Genomic DNA, 21,047 nt, shown 5'->3' on the forward strand with positions numbered 1-21,047 from the left:
GATTGGATTGATTATACTGACCCAAGGTCTTATGAAGAGTAGCACCCCCGGTTGGTAAATAATTATAATGATAGATTGGATTGATTATACTGACCCAAGGTCTTATGAGGAGTAGCACCCCCGGTAGGTAAATAATTATAATAATAGGTTGGATTGATTATACTGACCCAGGGTCTTATGTGGAGTATCACCCCCGGTAGTGATATAATTATAATGATTGATTGATTGATTTTTTATTAAATTTTATTTATTTTAAATTTATTTATTTATTTATTTATTTATTTATTTATTTATTTATTTATTTATTTATTTATTTATTTATTTAATATTATGGTTACAAACTTGTTGCATACAATTTTCTGGTAAGGCCATGAATTAAATGAATGATTGGATTGATTGATTTTTAATTTAAAAATTAATTAATTTATTTATTTATTTATTTATTTATTTATTTATTTATTTATTTATTTATTTATTTATTTATTTATTTATTAATTAATTTATTTATTTATTTATTTATTTATTGTCGCATACAATTTTCTGGTAATTAGGGAAATAATTATAATGATTGATTGGATTGATTTTTAATTAAATTTAATTAATAAATTACTAAATTAATTAATTAATTTATTAATTTATATTCTTTAATTTTTTTCTCTTTCATTTGACACCACCCGGTGGTCATACCTTCTTGGCATTTGGAGATATGTCCATTTAAATTAATAAATTTATTTATTTATTTATTTATTTATTTATTTATTTATTTATTTATTTATTTATTTATTTATTTATTTATATTCTTTAATTTTTTTCTCTTTCATTTGACACCACCCGGTGGTCATACCTTCTTGGCATTTGGAGATATGTCCATTTAAGACCAAAAGGTTACTGAGTATATAAGGAAGGAAGGAAGGAAGGAAGGAAGGAAGGAAGGAAGGAAGTAAGTCAACTTTAAAACTATTAGGAGTAGAACCCCCTGGTTTTTGTTTTTGTTTTTGTATTATATTCTTTAATTTTTTCTCTTTCATTTGACACCACCCGGGTGGTCATACCTTCTTGGCATTTGGAGAGATGTCCATTTATATAGACCAAAAGTTTACTGAGTATTACGGAAGGAAGTAAGTGACAAAGACCATGGAAAGACTAAATAATTATAGGCTGAGACCATTTCATGGTTCAGCGAAAAACCCGTATATAGCTGCATGCATGTATTTTAACTCCTAAACTGGGGAATTGGATCATGAAATTGCGATCCTTCTTATTAATTAAGAATAAAATCTCAAATTTGACCGATTTCAGCCATCAGCTTTTGAGTAGCAAAGTTAACCTTCTCCACTCGCGCAGGTGACGACTGCTGACGTCAAGTTTCAAATTTTCTTAAAAATTTAAAAATTTCTGAATTGTACATTTTCATGACCATATTTGGAATCAACATGAAAAATGCATTAAAATGAGTACAAACAAGCCTAGTATTGGTTCAGTGGTTTTTGAGATAGCTCTTGATATTTTGAGAAAATAATCTCAAAACTTGGACTGTTTATGTTGAAGCCTATGGCTATAGCATACACAGCATTAATGCTAGATTGAATTGTCTTTGATACCAATGTAGATCTATGATCCAATAAATGACCACTTAATAATGTTCTTTTACGTTCAAATGCAGAGGTATAATGGCTAATGTGTCATTTGTTTCGATACAATTCGCCTTCCATCATGCCCATTATCGTGATGATTATCATGGCGATGGAGCGAATCCATCCGTGTCCGAAGTGTTGTTGTCTTATATAATTGGGATGTGTTTGTGTGGTTAATGGGTGTGCCGTGTATGTTTTTGTTTTTATTGGTAAAAGCGTCCATTTCAACTTAAAAATCTGCCACTTGCCCGTTTTTTCTACTTCACATCTTTTGCAACAAAAAAAGCACTGGCAATTATAATATAGGCCTATATATCGCCGTATGCTATTTCAGATTTTGTTTTTGTTTACAGTGACATAAAACAATTTGGCTCGGAATCAAACGTAAGTCGTAACTCGTAAGCGATTGCTAACGATTATCATTGTCTCGTTATGGATAAAATAATTGAGCTAGCCTATATAAAATATAGCTGCTAATTGTTGTACCCATACGGAACTATGGTCTGGATGCGGGTTTTTTTTTCTAGAGAAACGTGAGGGACAAGCGTGTAGCATTTAATAATTTCAACTTGAGTCTCTATTTATCTTATTAGAAGACTAAAATGGTTATAAGTGTTCCATATTTCCACAACATATATATAAATATCAATTTCCTGTAATCACTGATCTAATTTAAAAGAAACATCATCGTTTACACTGAAAATAAGCCAATAAACATAATTTTTCTTGTTCTATAGCCTATCAATTAATTTAAAATCCCAAAATATTCATTTGTAGTTTTTCGTTTAGCTTTCAACATGAAAATTCTTGAGAATTTCGCAGTACATCATTGGTGGTAACGATATTTCCCACCCGGTTAGTAATTGTGCCTCACACAAAAATTACATTCCAAGTACTTGTCAATGCAAAATTATGAAAAATGAGCTTCAGCCGTGGCGTTGTCTTTTTTAAAGACAACTCTTGTTTAACATTTCTGAAACGGACCGTGCCCGTCATCCCCGTCATTAGTTTTGCACTTTCAGGTTTTTACACCTTCACCTTTTGCTTGCTTATACTTGCTTAATTTGAGTAGAATACTTTGCTCGAACTGTGATGGCTTTCCACAACTACCGTAATTGCTCAAGTTGCTGTCCCGAAATCTAGGCTAGCCGGACATCGTCGATTCTTCTTTCCCAATTCCCTCCCTTCCCTGATCTTGTGGCTTCATTTTAGAAAGCTTCTCCATTTAATAATATACGTAGATAGGCCTATGCCTGTTAACAATGGTTAAGTAACAGGAAACTTTTTTCCTTAGGGATGCACCGTTAGATTCTCAGGGGGGGGGGCATGGGAGTTTGTGTCAGGCATTTTTTTTTTTCGCCGCCGAAGGCGGCGGATTTTTTTTTTTTTTTTGCCTCCGAAGGCAGAAATTTTTTTTTCGCGCGAAGTAGGCCTATTTATTTTCAATTTTAATGTAGGCCTATACCTTTATACAAAGTTGGGTGGGGGAAATTTTTTTTTTACTCATCAATGAGGCAAATTTTTTTTTTCGTCTCACTAGTGGGCGAAGTTTTTTTTTTATATTACTCCCATTCCCCCCCTGGAAATCTAATGGTGCGCCCCTTACGAACCCCATGTCAACAACGCCTCCGAAATTATTCGTGATTCCCTTTTGCTGATCTAGCCGAAATGTCCGTATTCTATGAACAGACTGAACTATACACCCCCGGGAGATGATGTGTCTTGCGACACTCGCAAAGCGGAATGCGGCAGAAGTCCCCCCCCCCCTCCCCCGTGAAAATTGATAGAAAAAATTGGTAACATCAGGGGAAAACCCTGTTGAATTCTGCATCATTTCCTTTCATGCCTTTAAGGTTAGTTTTTAGCAATAGATAAAATGTCCTCATAGAGGTATTGTAATACTAATTATTGTATCCAAAAGTTGTAGAAGCATTATTGAAGTAAAACAGCCAAATTTGGAAACTTAGGAGCGATTGCCGAATAGAGTGCAACTCTGCTAGTCTTATTACAAGACTGCCCTGCCCCAACCCTAAACCCTAACCCTTAAGTCCGTAAACGAGGACTGGACTCACCCGTCATAAAGTTAGGCCTAGTATTAATCGTAGGGGGCCTGCGAGCTGCGCCACTGCACAAGTCAAACATTGACTCACCACGCACTTTATCACACAACATAGCACTTATCACACACACCCGGGGTAATGATTTCAACAAATCGGTACATCAAAAGGATAGCTAGGAAGATTTTCAACATTGGGTAGGTGGGGGGGCTGACGAAACCAAATTTTGTGATCCATCTTGGGGGTGTCGGTGTCAGGAAAAATAGCCTAAACACTCAGTTTTCCCGGTCATATATCTGGTCATATTTTATTTACTTCATCTGGAATTATTGATGTGGGCTGAGCCCCCAGACCAAAATTATTGGGGGCTGTGCCCCCGCAAGCCATACAATAACGGTGCACATGACACAAACTATTTAGCACAAGTAAAGAGGACATCATTTGATTTCCAGGATGGGAATTCTCTAGGACCAAAAAATCGCCTCACTGAATGAGTAAAAAAAATCCCCACTCATGCTGTACTGTATAACGGTTTAATTATAAATTATGAAAAGAAAAAACAATTGCTGCCTTCGACGACAAAAAAGATCCGCCTGACCCCCCCCGATAATCAAACGGTGCACCACTAAATTAAAGGCGCCATGTTTCTCCATCACCCTACACCAAGTTGTTGCTGCAGAGTGGATGATGGATTATAAGGCGAAATATGCAAATACGATCATTAATATTCATAAATATGCTGATCACACACGACTTAAACTGCACAGCACAAGAGATCATCATACTCTATCGCCCTACCAAGTTTGAAGTTCATCGACTATTCCTTTAACTTTTATACACATGCGAGGCCTGGGAATTATTTTAATTGAAAACAATTCATTTTATCATCAACATGAGCATTACAGATCATTAATTCTATTTTAATTGTTATTGTTAATTTCTTGTGCATAATGTGGTGTAAAAAGTGTCTTGAGCAAATAAAAGGCTTCCGCAAAAGTGGTTCTTTGATGGAGGTTCCCTTAGCTATATTTGAGTTATCAACTCATTTTAGAGTTGATTTTCTTGCAGTATTGCATCTGGCATATGAGAGAGCCACCTTATTAAATCATACCATGATCATACCATCATACTCAAAACTAATTTTGTAAAAAAATCAGACTTTTTATTGATTAACTATTTTTGACATTAATAATATGCTTACCTACGGTATATAATAATAGGACCCGCCTACAAAATTGATTTATACAACATTCAATTCAACTATCACGCTCGTCCCTGACCATTGGATCATACTCGATTGAATGTATTGAAAACTCTGCCCTGACCGTAGAATGCCCTGACATAGACTATGATGCAAGTGTAAGGGCCCGATTAAGGGGGTACTGACCCGGGGTACTGATTATAATGATGATAATATCGTTTGGCCGATTGATGCACTAGGATCCACAACATGCTCATCTATCAGGACAATGTTCTTTAACCCCAATACATTTGTACATTCATTGAATAACCTTTGAAAATGTGGGTACAAAAACTCATACTCTGCAACTTGAGGTCTAATTTTGCACTATGATTGTTTAATTGAGGTTGTTGAACTATGCCACTAGGATGATGCTAATCGTTTGGCAGATTCTAAGAAAAACAAAGTTTTTGATTTTTTTTTTAACAAGCCATCCTCTCATTTTTCATTTTAGGCTGAGTAAAAAAAAATACATGTTTCTCGTCCGCGCCCTCCTCATTTTTTGAAGATTTTTCAAATTTCTTTTTATTTTATAAACTTTCAGATATAACTTGTTGAAAAAGTTGTTTCAGAAGTTGAAACTTATTTTACGGCTTTGTAAATGTATAATACATCATTTAAGAAGAGTTTTGTGATCACTAGAGGGGTCTACCTCTCAAAACAATAAAATAAAAGGGCCTCCTCCTTTTCTCAGATATCAATCTGTATGTCGAATACCCGAAATATGGTGTCAAATACAGGTATTTAGCGTCGTTTTCCAATAAACAATAGAAAATAAAAAGCCCCTCATTCTCCTAATTTTTAAAAACCCGGACGAGAAACATGTTTTTATTTTTACTTGGCCTTAGTGAAAAAAAAGCGCATGCAAAAAAATTATTACTTTTGACGATTAGAGGGTATTTAACGGGTTTGGAATTTTTGCATGTGAATTCAATTTGATTTTTTGCTTGATATTTTCGCAAGCCAAATTGAAAACTTCTCAGAATCACTATGCAGCCAAGATAATAAAATTATAGTCATGTCGTATAGCATAGACTCTAGAAAGTGGGCAAATAAAAGCCAAATTGTCGTGAATGTCGTCCCCATTTGTCATTTTTTGTCCCATTTTTAGCCATTTTAAGGTCACTTTACTCTTTGCCGTCCATACTTTTATCCCAGCCCCCCCTGAAATTGAGCCAAAATGTAAACCAGGCTAGTGAAACTTAAATATAGCCTACTTTCAAATTATGGCAGATAGGGCCTAGCAGGTCATCGTCACCTTAACCAGTTGACCTCCATAATGTTTTCGCGTAACATTACCGGAACCTGTTGGATAGTAATGTCACGCATTATACATGACGGCCTTGATATTGCGTAATAATGATTACGTAATATCGTCTAGACTAGCTACTTTATATTCCATGAAACCCTATACAAAATATAAAGTGTGCTCATCCTAATGTGTCTGTCCCAGGTCAGTAAATCAAACCACGCGGCTATCACAGGCTGCACATGTAGTCAAAAGCATTGACTACATGTATGTCAAAAGGGTGTAACTATTAAAACCAATGGACCTGTACACAAACCGAGACATGAAAGTCGATTTTGAGTTTCCCGTCACCCGCCCTCACTTCATTTTCTGACCCTCACTTGAACTCATTATTGTGATTTTCCAAAAAATACCGATAAAAACTGGTTATATTTGCAAAATTAATAAAAATGATGACTATGATATCCATTTATTTTTTGTGGAAAAATCAAAATCAAAACATACATTTTGCTGTCAACCTTGCAGACTCTATTTAAATATACTTTTGGGAAAAAAATTTCCAATTTATTTCAAGTTATCAATACTAAGCTAAAAGAAAGTAGTAAGGTTCTACTAATGGACTTTCTGGAATCTGGATCTGATATCTGATACCTGGACACCTCTATTATAAAGCTAACATTTCAACTGAACTTGCTGCTTAGACCTAAAAAAAAATGCTTGATAGGCGTAACCCGACCTACCCTAAAAATAGGCCCGACCCTAGACTCTTTTTCTTTTAATAATAATAATAATTTTTTTTTTTTAAAGGCCTGCCAAAAAATCTTTGCCCCCCCTTTTTTTTTTTACCCCCAGGGTTCATAATTATTGCACAGCCCCTATAGTATATTCTACACCACAATTTTTGGCCACAATTTAATAGTGCATAGTTAACAAATTGACTAGGCGAATAGTGCCCACGGTGGTCGGTGCCCCCCAATGATGACCCACGCTACGCCACTGATGCACACGCAGCCCGTCCGACTGAACTCACTCACTCCCCCACTCATTCACCCCTCACTCACCCCATCACTCACTCACCCCTCACTCACTCACCCCTCACTCACTCACTCACTCACTCACTCACCCCTCACTCACTCACTCACTCACTCACTCACTCACTCACTCACCCCCTCACTCACTCACTCACTCACCCACTGGGGTGCAGATAGATACAGCCGTTTGCAGCAGCTAGGAGCAAAGGAACGTGAGCAGGCGGAGCAGTCCTGCATTTTATACTAGTATGCCTATTGTGTGTCTCATTCTAGTATTATCAGATAATGTTCGAGACATTAATGTACTTTCGAAATGCGTTTTCCAGACAGGGAGGTGTTTGTTTATCCCGGGGTATCGACATTTATAAGATATCGGGTACCAAAGTCCCGGACCAAAGTGTACACTGACATCATTATTTAAACTAGAACCAAGGCTCCATAAATCACGGGGCGATTTTTAATACAAAGTAGGCCTAGTAACTAGTAACCCCTGTAAGCAAACTATTTTGAGGCTCGATTGCTCAAAATAAATGGGGATTTATGGGCAGTTGAAAAAAAGTCACTGGATATACCGGAATCCTGAAAATAGCCACCTGAAAATAGCCCCAAAAAGTTGATATAGGCCTACGGGGGATATTTTTTTTTTTCAGAAGTAGCCCCCGGAATAAAAGGTATTTTGGCTTGATTAGAATCCCGGACCATGTTCCTATATCCGCAACAGACGCAGTTTGGTGCATTTTTCGCATCCAAGGAGTCCGCTGCCGAAAAAAGACAAGGTCATGTACATCGAAAGTCACCAGTCTGTCACCAGCAGTAAATTGAAGTACCCCCTCTATAGTGCACACCGTACAACAAATAATACTATTGGAATATCACTTTAAAACATTTCTATCATAAAAACTTGAGGGCGCTAAAGCTCCTTTTCAACAACAAATTTTTTTTTTTTGGTTTCTTTCTCTTTTTTGTTGTTGTTGCTGTTTTCATTTTGCTAAACGAAACCCGCAGTTTTTACGCAGGCCTAAAATTGACATTGCCGGTAGCTTTCAGCATCCGCCAGGCCAACGATAATAATAATAATAATAATAATAGCGACAAGGCACATATCCACTCAATTAAGAGCGCTCAAGGCACTAAAACAAAACAAACAAACAAAAACTAACAAGACAAAGAAAACTGGAACTAAATTAAGAAACATAACTTAAGAATTACAGAATGTCTCTGACATAAGATGAGTTTTAACAACTTTTTAAACACAGTTACATTTTTAGCAGTTCTGATATAAATAGGCAGTTCATTCCATAGACGTGGAGCTGCGGTTGCAAATGATCTGTCACCCCATGTGCGGTTGGATTTTCTTTCTTGAAGAAGTTGCATGTTTCCAGATCGAAGCGTACGGGTGGGAACATAATGTAAAAGGAGTTCAGATAAATATAACGGAGCAATATCATTAATACATTTATATACAATCAACATAAGTTTAAAACAATTCTTTGTGTGACAGGAAGCCAATGCAGTTCCTTTAGGATTGGCGTGATATGGCAATATTTTCTGGTGAAAGTAAGAATTCGAGCGGCAGTGTTTTGAATTTTCTGAAGGCGATAGAGTTGGTTTGCTGGTAATCCATAAAGAAGTGCATTGTTGTTATCCAAACGAGAAGAGATGAATGAGTGAATAATTTGTTCAGTAGCATCGCGACTTAGGTATTTGCGGATCCGGCTGATGTTACGTAGTTGAAGCGCTGAACAACGAATGACATTAGAGATATGAGGTTGCATGGTCATATAAAAAAAAAAAAATGCACCTAAATTGCGTGCTTTGGAAGATAAGGCAATTGCAGAGTCACCGATGCAAACATTTTCAATGTTGATTTTAGAGAGCTGTTGGTGGGATCCAAACAGAAGAAATTCTGTTTTATCATCATTTAATTTCAAGAAGTTTGATTTCATCCAATTACGGATTTCACTGATACAAATTTCAAGAGAAGCAATTGCAGAATTAGCACTATGTTGAGAAGATTCAAATGATAAATAAAGTGAAGTGAGGTCCCAAATGTTTAAAAAGTCAGCGTCAACAAAATTGTGCCCCCCATTTGGCAACAAATATGATGTTATATGACCCCCACCCCCACCACCACCGATAGGCCTACATCTTATCCCCTACTAGGCCTACGGGCTAAAATTGTATTGAAATCAGTAGGCCCCTATTTTGTAATAAATAAACACACTATCTGTGATCTGTGCTGTGGTTATCTTGACCTTGTGACTCCCTAAATTTTGGTAATCACAAATTTTATGCCCCCATCCTATTTTTCTTTCCAAAAATTTATGACACCCCCAGTAGGCCTATATTTGGGACTCCCCCCCCCCGAAGAAAGTGCCAGCCCCGGTCCCTTACGAAGGCCCTTAAAGTTCCACAAGAACACTTGCAAGTTTATTTACATTTTAAGCCTAAAACTAAAAATTTAACATGGAAAATTGAAGAAGAACGTTAATATGTTCCAACATGTTCATATGGACTGATCCCAGAAAGTGAGGAGGGGGGGGGGGACGGACGTGAAACAAAGGCTATAATTTTCTTCTGAGGGGTCCCAAATAGGCCCTATAACTTACGAGGGGTCATGCATTTTTGGAAAGAAAAATAGGGGGTCCATAAAATGTTTGATGACCAAAATGTAGGGAGTCAGATTCAGAACTGATTTCAATACAATTTAGCCTGTTAATGTTTTGTTTCCGAAATAGGGAGATTGCAATTTTATTGACACCGACTTTTTGTAAATTTGGGATCCTCCCCCATTCCGAATAAACTGATAGCCCCTTAGGCATAATACAATAGGCTTGCGTAAGGGGACCTACCTTCGCCGGTATTCTTCCGAAGACCGGACCGAAGACGTGGGTAAGCTTACGCCTACCTACTTCCATGCTTTCATGGCATGATTTGGCTCGAATCCAAACATTATTCCCCGGCATTATTCGTGTGCTGTGCACGAAGAACTGTCCAAGGGAGCCACATCATTTCCAGCCGAGTGCAGTCAATGCAAAACTCTGCAATGTCCCCACTTGCATCAGTCAGGACGCGCGGACGTTCATGTTCATCCCGAGAAAAAAAGAATGGTTCATCCTAATTCCTAATGATATGGTTCATCTTCTTTTGCAAAATTACCTGGACAAAATGAATTTTATTCACAAAATTAAAAACTACGCACCTGCTCACACGGTTCATGTCGCGTCGTCTGCTCCCAGCGAGCTCGAATTGGACGTTTTTGAAAGGGCAATACCGCCCTCTCTCAAAACACAATCATATAGGGTGTTCAAAATACAATAATCGAATTGAATTTTAGCCGCATAATGTTATTGTACGTTGTTGCACTATTTAAATGATATTGCGGTTTCCGTCAAATCTCAATTTTGTTATTATTCTTTAGGCCTACTCAAAATGCTGAAATAATGTTAGTAATTCCAGCCGGGGAGGGTTTCTGTCCATTTAAAGCTGAAATAACGAGGTAAAGTGAAAGAAACCCCACTTGCTATTTTGTCCGTTTAACATGGAGTTCTGTTTATGGGAGACTTTCAGCTGTTCAAGTCATAGAATTTATGACAAAATTGCTCTGTTGACCTACAAACACCGCACATTTGGCTGATTCCATCTAGGCGTAAGTTGGGACATGTGTAAACACTATTATGCCAAAAAATGAGAGACCAAAAATTAACCAATTTCTTATTATAAGATCATATGTGACCCCTCAGCACAACTGAGCCCGGATGTCGCCAGTGCCACTATTGAGATATGCTCAATCGAACTTAACAATAAACAATAGGAAACAAAGGATTTATTGACTGTTTTATTGATTTTTCACTACTTAAATGTCAAGTACTATAGACATGATATACATCATTTTAAAGCTAATTTCAAGCAGAATATTTTGGTTGAATAGGCCTATCTCAAAAATGATGATTGGCGACTTCAGGGCTCAGTTGTGCTGAGGGGTCACGATCACATATGGCTTTAAAAAAACCGAAAGCTTGCAACCACAACGTTCAAAGACTTGGCACAAGTCTAAGCATTCAACATCTAGAGTATAGGCTATGAGTTTGCTCATAAATTCAATATTTAATGTTAATTTTGATAATCGGTTTCAAAGATATTAAAAAATTTGTTTTCCAAAATTTAGAATGCATAACTTAAAATTATTAGTAGGCCTAGGAGCTCCTAGGCCTACAAGTCTTTAGCTGTGTTTCATTCCCAAAAATTGTTGAAAAATGCAAAATGTGGTAAAAAAAATCACAAAAAAGCATGATTTTCACCAAAATGTCAACGATTTTTTTATCAAATTCCAAGACTTCATGTGTTTAATACCTGAACATCATCCATCAAATTCCAAAACATGTTTTACTTTCGACGTCGACGGTATCATTTGCAACATGTAGGCCTATGTTAGGACACCTATAGGCCTACAATCATATCTTGCCAAAAAAATGCAAAAGTCTGATTTTGAGGATTTTTTTTCTCGATTTTCTGAATCAATAGAGCGAATTACTGACAGTGCACTCTGCCTTAAGGTGGTACTACACCCCTTGATAAATTTGTTACTATTTTTGCATTTTTCTCAAAAAATAATAACATACTGGTAAGTATATAGGCCTAATAGGGGCAAGGAATCCAGTTACTACACTGGAATTTCAGTGACTCAAGACAAGCGGTACGTTATTTATGATAAGAAAAGAGGTACCGCTAGAATGTACCTCTATTCTTAACATTATAATGAACCACTTGTCTTGAATCACTGAAATTTCAGTGAAGTAAATAGATTCCTTGCCCCTATAATATAGGCCTACCTAACCTTTGTTACCAGTGTTTTGTTATTTTTTGAGAAAAATGCAAAATTAGTCACAAAATTTATCAAGGGGTGTAGTACCACCTTAAACTATAGATCTCACATTGTTAAGGTCATCTTTCGGAAAGTTCGTCAATTAAAATTATAATTAATGTCACTCTTCATCGGGGAGAAATATCAGAAATAAAAGTGCCGCATGCTCAGAAGAGCGTATCGCCAAAACGTAACATTCTGCGTGACCCCGTGACCCCGTGACCATTTCACTATAAAAGAGAACAAGTATTTTTCCCTTCCGGACATTGGGCTATTCCAGATAAAACATGCAAGGGGCCGATTTTGTAAAAAGTGGACTGTCTTTCCAAAATTTGGACCTTTTTTGTCCAATTTAAAGCGTAAAAAACCTGATTTTTTTGCTCGCTACGCTCGCAAATTCTGAAATTTTGGGGACTTTTTGTATACTTTTTCAAATTTGGGGGGTGCGTCGCCGGGGTGCGTCGCACACCCCGCACCCCCCTGCGTACGGGCCTGGACACACCCTTCCATTCTTTTATGCCTTTCCACACCATAATATTAAAATCTTTGCTTCTGTAAAATGGGCGCGGCGTTGTTAGCTCTTGTTGACATCCTTCAATTCTTTCTCACCTTCGTCGACTCGACCTTATAATAAACTCCGGGCTTCTGGAATTGAAATCTTTTGAAAACTTACTCAAAGGTGTATTATACTCGCTTATATAAAAGTGCTATGGTGAATACTTCTATTGATCAATGAGTTAATGAATGACCGCCCAAAATAAAGTATATTTGAACGTCAAGTTTGATTAGAGGCTATATAGAAACATAGTGAATAGTCCACTAAAGACGATAATGTTTATTCGCTACTCACATTACCCGGTATATAGTTAAAACCCTTATCACGCGGGTGTCGACTGCAGACGACAAGTTTTTTGTTTTTTTTTGTAATTCAAAAATTTCAGAATTTTAAATTTGCATGACCATATTTGGAATCAGCATGAAAAATGCATCAAAATGAGTACAAACAAGCCTGGTATTTGTTCAGTGGTTCTTGAGATAGCTCTTGATATTTTGAGAAATATTATCTCAAAACTTTTTACGTTGAAGCCTATATGGCTAGCATGCAGAGCATTAAACTATTCATAAGCTCTTTGGTGTAGCGTCTTTTGAGTGCCAAGCCCGACAACTTTACTGAATAAAAAATGTCCCTTCAAAATTGTCAACAACTTCTTGGTTTTCGCTTTTTTGTTGTTGAACAAAATAGAAATAGGTTCTTGTAGAGGGAGTGAACATTAAAAGACGTCTTCAGGCTGCTGTAAATTTTTAGAGAAAACACGTCAAACATTTGTCAAAATTGAGAGCCAGCAGTGGCGTAGGATTTATGTCGGGGTGCATACATGTTATTAGGGGCGGGGAACCAACTTAGTCAAGCAAAGAAGCAAAAACAAAATCCTCTTGTTTGATAATACAATATTTGCATAATTTAAAACAAACCACTTTACTTGTTTAATCATACAATATTGCATAATTTTATTTTTAACCAATTTTCCTTGCACTCATAGAAATTGTTCGTTGGCATTACTCAGTAAGTTGATGTATAAGTCGTTGCGTCAACTTTCCGAGTAATGCCAACGCGTACAATTTTGAGTAACGCTGACTCGATATCATTATGTTGGTCGCACTCATTTGCACTTACTTTATTGAGTTGTTACAACTCAGAAAATGAAACTAGCCTAGGTTAGCATAATTTTCTAGAGGTGTGCTATATGTATACAAAATTTTGCACTGATTACAAAAATAAATATTTGAATACTGCTATTTGTGCAGAAAATGATCCAATTACGTGAATTAAGTAACAAGTATATACCAAATTGGAATAACTCAAAACAATAAGTACCAGTAACTTAATATGAACGAGTTACATCAACTTACATGTTGAATTACAATAACTCAACTAATTGGTTCTTTGAACCTTGTTTATTTTCTAAGTTCCCTGAACTTGAATTCAGAAGTTGGCATTACTTAAAAGTTGACGCAACGACTTACATCAACTTTTTGAGTAATGCCAACAAAGTTGATTAGTTGACAGAACTTTTTGAGCTTTTTCAGCATTTTTTAAGTTCGGATAACTAAAATGAATTTTGTTTTTGGCAACTTTTACACTATTTTTGAGTTGTCCAAACTTACTCCTTTAATTGCGCCAACAAGGCGAACAAGTCATTTCTATGAGTATGCAAAGACCATGAAGACGTAGGCCTATAAGTTAAAAGGAATCTGCTCTATTGGATAATGAAGGGGCAGTTCCAAATGACCACTGTTCGTATTGAGGCGGTCGAGTCGTTCCAAGCATGTAGGCCTACATGCACTGAAAGAAAAATGATGGTCAAACTATAGGCATACCTGTTCACAGCATTCTACAGTGTTATGCAGTGATAGTGAACCATATTTTGTTTTGCTACTAAGGTATAAAACAAAATTTTTGGTTAGACATGTTTTATGACAGCCAAAACTTCTTTGCAACTTTTTTTAAACCTTTCTGAAGTGTCTAGGACAGCAAAGGGCAATTCCAGTGGAAATCCATACACCCCCTATGGAGGATATGACCTTAATATTCCACACAGGGAGTATAGATTTCAAATGGAGTCACCCATTCAGGTAAACCCATTTGAAATTCACACTCCCTGTGTGCTGGTGTGGAAAATTAAGAACATGTCTTCCATAGTATAGGGGGCGTGTGGATTTCAATTGGAAAAGCCAAAAGGTAACGAAGAACTTCATTGGAATCCCGGGTTGGAATCTACACTCATAGAAATGACTTGTTCGCCTTGTTGGCGCAATTCAAAAGGAGAAAGTTTGGACAACTCAAAAATAGTGTAAAAGTTGCCAAAACAAAATTCATTTTAGTTATCCGAACTTAAAAAATGATGAAAACCTCAAAAAGTTCCGTCAACTAATCAACTTTGTTGGCATTACTTAAAAAGTTGATGTAAGTCGTTGCGTCAACTTTTTAAGTAATGCCAACTTCTGAATTCAAGTTCAGGGAACTTGTCTTGGAAAAATAAACAAGGTTCAAAGAACCAATTAGTTGAGTTATTGTAACTCAACATGTATTTATTTTTGTAATTAGTGCAAAATTTTGTATACTATATCAGTAGCACACCTCTAGAAAATTATGCTAACCTAGGCTAGTTTCATTTATTGAGTTGTAACAACTCAATAAAGTAAGTGCAAATGAGTGCGACCAACATAATGATATAGAGTCAGCGTTACTCAAAAGTGTACGCGTTGGCATTACTCCGAAAGTTGACGTAAACGACTTACATCAACTTATTGAGTAATGCCAACGAACAATTTCTATGAGTGTATCGGCAAAAACTTTTTCTGAAGAATCTCTGTGGGTCAACATTTAAAAAACCTTTTTTGTCAAGAAGAACTTTCTCCTAAGGGTTCTAAGACAGTTAAGGGATCTAAAATGAGCGTTTATTGCGTTTCGACAGTATTTTTTGTGGGACATGAGAGCACCTCGGACCTATCGAATTGCATTCTGAATACGAAGCATGTCTTTCTAATATCAAATAATTTTCATTTTTTGAAAATCACAATATAATACAAATTTTATGACAAATTATAAAAATTTGATATTTTTCAAATTTTGATATATAACAGTCCTCGAAGTAAATTATATAAATCTAATGATATATTCTTAAAGTGTATGTAGCAAGGAGGAAAAGCCGACGGTCAATTGAAAATTTTGACCTTTCATATTGAAGATATGGATTTTTTCCCAAAAAGACCTAATTTTTGTTGGTGTTTTGGGAAAAAAATCCATATCTTCAATACGAAAGGTCAAAATTTTCAATTGATCGTCGGCTTTTCATCCCACCTACATACACCTTAAGTATAAATCATCAGATTTATAAAGTTTACTTCAAGTACTGTTAAATATCAAAAATATCAATTTTAATGATTTGCCATAAAATGTGTATTAAATTGCGAATTTCAAAAATCAAAATTATTTGATATCAGAATGACATTCTTCGTATTCAGAATGCAATTCGATATGTCTGATGTGCTCTGATGTCCCAAAATAAATACTGTCCAAACGTTCATACCCCAGCCCTTAAGAACCTTTTTTCTTCAATAATCCATTACTTCTGATGGTTTAAAAATCCCTTTCTCTAGGTTATATCTATATAGACAACCAAGACATTTCCTTAAGAACCCTTTTCTCCCGACGGCTCTATGACAACCAATAACCTTTTAACAGATACTTTTCTCCTAAATGTCTTAGAACAGCCAAGAACCTTCCTGGCCTTATTTTGCAAGAAACTCTTCCTCTAGATGCTTGAAGGTTCTACGAAACCAAGAATATTTCTGGAACGTTGTCTAAGAACCCGCTCATTTTTCACTAAGGTTCTATAGAAGCTATAGATTATACACTCTAAGAAAAAAACGGTGCACTTAGAACCCTTTTTTGTCCCATACAGCATCCTAAGCAATGATTAAGTTCTATAAAGAACCTTAAAAAGTTCTGTTGCGAACCTTCACGATTAAAATAGGCATAGGGACTTTCGAATTAATTCATTCAAGGACTCATCGTAAAGTTAAGAAAAGTAAAAAGTGTGTGGTTAATTTTTCTTGGCTGAAGAATTTTTTCTTTTCTACATAGAACCTTTGAAGTGTTCTTTATTAAGGGTTCTTTATTAAGGGTTCCTTAAGGGTTCTTCAAGTTTAAGGTTCTACAAAGAACCGTTTTCTTGGCTTAAGAAAACCAATGGGGTTCTTTATAGAACCAACGAATTGTTAAGCCAAGAAAATGGTTCTTTGTAGAACATTAAGCTTGAAGAATTTTTAAGGAAGTAGAACAGAAAAAAGTTCTTTAGCCAAGAAAATGATTTTTTTTCGAACCAAAAACACTCCTTTTCGCTTTTCTTAACTTTGTGTTGAGTTCTTGAATATGAATTAGAATGTTCCTAAGCCTATTTAAATCTTTAAGGTTCTTTATATAACGTTTCATTCAATGTTCGTTATAGAACTTAGGGAATATACGGGACCAAAAAAGTTCTGAGTTGCACCTTTTATCCAAGAGTGAAGGGCAAAAGAACTACATCTCAAATCTAGATATTACCTTACTTTGGCCTCAATATAGGATCTTTTATGTTCTGCACTCTTTTCCCAATTTTATTCATGTTTTTCCTTGTTCATGGGTGCATAACATTGGACCATTATGAGGTACCAACCGAACCATGCATGAGATCAACGGACCAAAATATCCCGCATACTGCCAATGCTGCCACGGGAAAATCAACCTTTTTTAACGTAAATAAATTGAAAATTCACATACATTGAGACAAAAATTTGAAGTACAGGCCTATATTAAAGTGCTGACAAAATAATTATATGAATAGCTTTATTCCAGGAATTTGGAAGATTTTGAGATTGGACGAACAAAATGGGAGAAAGGCTTTCGCACGGTCAAGCTTCTGTGTCGCCTGAAGAACTGTCAAATTTATTCAATTGAGCTTGACGTGAGAATCAAGAGGTAAAGGTCGCTCTCCGGGTCGGTCATACTCAAAATAATACTGAGCATATTCAAAAATTGAAAAGAAGGAATTTCACTTGAATCTTTTGCTCTTGGCGTGCACCTATTGGCCTGACCTTGGCGTTCAACTTGTAGAGTTTGAGGCAAGCGAGCGAGGAGTTAACTCATCAGGAGTTGCATTGACCTCCAAGCAGGGTTAGTCATGTGTGGTTGCTGGATGGTTATAGGTGGATTGGTAAGTAGGGTTATTGATTGATTGATTGATTGATTGATTGATTGATTGATTGATTGATTGATTGATTGATTGATTGACTGATGATAGGCCTATAATTTATGTTTGATATTTTGATTGGTATGTTGATTGATTGATGTTATTGATTGATAGATAATGTTGATTGATTGAATGTTCGTTCGATCTATCGAATAATTGCTTGAGTGATTAATACATTGATTGATTGATCGATCGTTTGATCGATCGATTGACACGCAAAACAAGTAGGGCGAGTGAGAGAGTGAGTGAGTGAGTGAGTGAGTGAGTGAGTGAGTGAGTGGGTGAGTGAGTGAGTGAGTGAGTGAGTGAGTGAGTGAGTGAGTGAGTGAGTGAGTGAGTGAGTGAGTGAGTGAGTGAGTGAGTGAGTGAGTGAGTGAGTGAGGGGGGGTGAGCGAGCGAGTGAGTGAGGGGTGAGTGGGGGTGGGTGGGGTAGGTGGGTGAGTGAGTGAGTGAGTGAGTGAGTGTGAGCGAGCGAGCGAGCGAGCGAGCGAGCGAGTGAGTGGGGGAGTGAGTTAGTGAGTGAGTGGATTGACGGGTGGGTATACGAGCAGGGTCAGCCTGAGCTGTACCATTTTTAGCTCCCCTCCCCCAAAGCAGACCTCTAATTATGAGTGCAAATGTAATGTAGGCCTATCTGGGGCTATACAGTAATGAGGTTAGCTATCATCAAGTTATTGCCAGAGGCTTTCCGGTCACCGGTGCACAGTGCCATCGCCCCGATATCTTCATGGCAGAAATCGCCATGATAGGTTGAATCCACAGCCACGCATGGCCATTTTGTTCTGACCTGTTTAATAGTTTTGAGACGCATAATGAGCCGAGGGACATCCGACTAAGGCTACTGACAATAGCCTGGTAATTGACCTCTCTGTGTGTGAGTGAGCATGCATGTATACGCCATGAGGTCATCTGCTTTTAGACTGCCTCCACGAGTGAGTGCAGCTAGCCTATACGCTGCGCTATAGTTCGGCACATATAAAATCAGAATTTTTGTCAGTTTTTGAGCTCAATACGCACGCTTCTTTCTCAATACGCAAGCTAACGACTATCATATCCTTTCAACACATATGTTCAAGTGCAAGGAAAAAAATATGGCTTCTTTAGAATAAAAAAATTACGGGAGATATTCATCATTTTCTATCCCGGTATCCAAAGATTTATCGTCTGAATATCAAATCGTGCATATACATTCACGTGTATTGATCCCGTGTATTCATTTTAGTGTCTCTGCTGTACAATGTAACTTATTAACCAGGTGATGTCGGTGTGCGGTGTAATTTCTCTGGGCAGGGCTCTGATCAAGAGCTATCAATGAAGCTCCCCGGGTTTAACTCAAAACTCACGACATAAAACTCCTCACCCATCCCACACCCACCTACCAATCCTCGTTCAATACGTTGGCGTGAAAACTAACCCAGTGAAAGGTAAGAATCGACGAGAAAACAGAGAGGCAAGCTCATTCAGGTGAGAGTTAGGTAAACATTTAAAGTAGTATAGAACCCTATAGAAAATGGTAGTGTCAACCGCATGGTTAGAATGCAATGAATAAATTCCGCTAGTAAACAAATATAATGGGTTCAAATACAAGTACAGAACTACTAGACTTTAAAAACTGCCCGGGCGATATGTGATGGTTGGTGGGATACCAAAAGTATAGTAGGGGAGACCGGGGATGGACGTTACAAATTTTACATTTTGCCCCATATAATTCCAATGAAAGAACTCAAACACTCCATCTTGGGTCTGTGGTTAGCCCATTATGTTTACTAAAACTTGGGGCATACAAAACATGAAAACATCAAACAACTAGTTAACTACTAATTAATTAATTAAGGTAATTTTTTGTAACAACTTACCCCGCATACCGGGTAAGTTGTTACACCATGCGGGGTAAGTTGTTACAATGTTACAAATTTTATGGACCTTTTATAGGCCTTTAGAAGCATTTAGATCATTTTTATTTTATAATTAGTTCATTTATATTAAACCATGATGCTCTTATATTATGGTCAGCCGTTGCAACTCGCAGAGAATCACCATATTCCAACACACGTAGGGCAGCAGCCTCCATTTACATTAAGAGGTGTTTTCCCCCTCTCTGTCTTCCTTTTCCAGGTCCTTGGCATCTTTAACAGTAGAGCATTTGCAGCTCTAGGTAAAGCAAAATACACAGTAAACATATGAAATATTTAAACTGTAAATTTAAACAAAATTGATTTCAACACATGTAAAATGTAATTGGGGTAGGTTGTTACATGGGGCCAGGTTGTTACGGTGTAACAACTATCCCCATAGGGAGTTTTGAACACATACGCCATTATAACACAACCCTGAGGCAGAATTACAGGTCATGACTCGGTGATATATTAGTGACCTACACATACTATATTTACCATAACAAGCTAGCATTATGCACCTCCAGTTGTTAGAGCTATTACAATATTACAGTTTTGTCAGAAAGTTACTAGGGAAGGACAAAAAAAGTTTTTTTGACTTAACTTTTAGTAGAACAATGGAGAAAGCTCGCGATTGGCAGTATACCCCAGTGATGTGTAGGCAACATATGGATGTCAGTTGGGGTGCCCTCTCTTATTCCAGCTTGGCACTTTGAGAGGTGTAACAACTTCCCCATGTAACTTCCATCCCCGGTCTCCCCTACGGCCATGGTTAAAGTATACTGTGACGTGATTTAGTAAAATAAGTCACATGTCGCACAAAATCAATCTAATTCATTCACTTATAAAATTGTTGCTCAATTAAAGGTATAACCCTATACCGAAATATTCATTAAAAGTTTGAATTACCTTTTAGAGATATGACCATTTAGAGATTGCTAAAATAATTGATATAATTAAAGATTTTACCAATTCTGTTTGCCATAAATCAAAATCGATTTTAGCGACATCAGACTTATTTTACTTCTCAGGCTATGACAAGAACCACTGACCCGATACTAGGCTTGTTTGTACTCATTTGAAGGCATTTTCATGTATAGATTTCAAATAATTAGATATTACAAATCTACACAGTTACTGTGGCCTAGTGCACGGTGGCCTAGCGTAACGGGCACTGACTCATGATCGAAAGGTTGCGGGTTCGAACCCCGGCGACGCCATCGTGTTGTGCCCTTGAGTAAGGCACTTTATCTCGATTACTCCTCTCCACCCAGGTGTTTAAATG

Source organism: Amphiura filiformis, chromosome 18 (genome assembly GCF_039555335.1).
Source record: "Amphiura filiformis chromosome 18, Afil_fr2py, whole genome shotgun sequence".
In the NCBI taxonomy this organism is placed as follows: Eukaryota; Metazoa; Echinodermata; class Ophiuroidea; order Amphilepidida; family Amphiuridae; genus Amphiura; species Amphiura filiformis.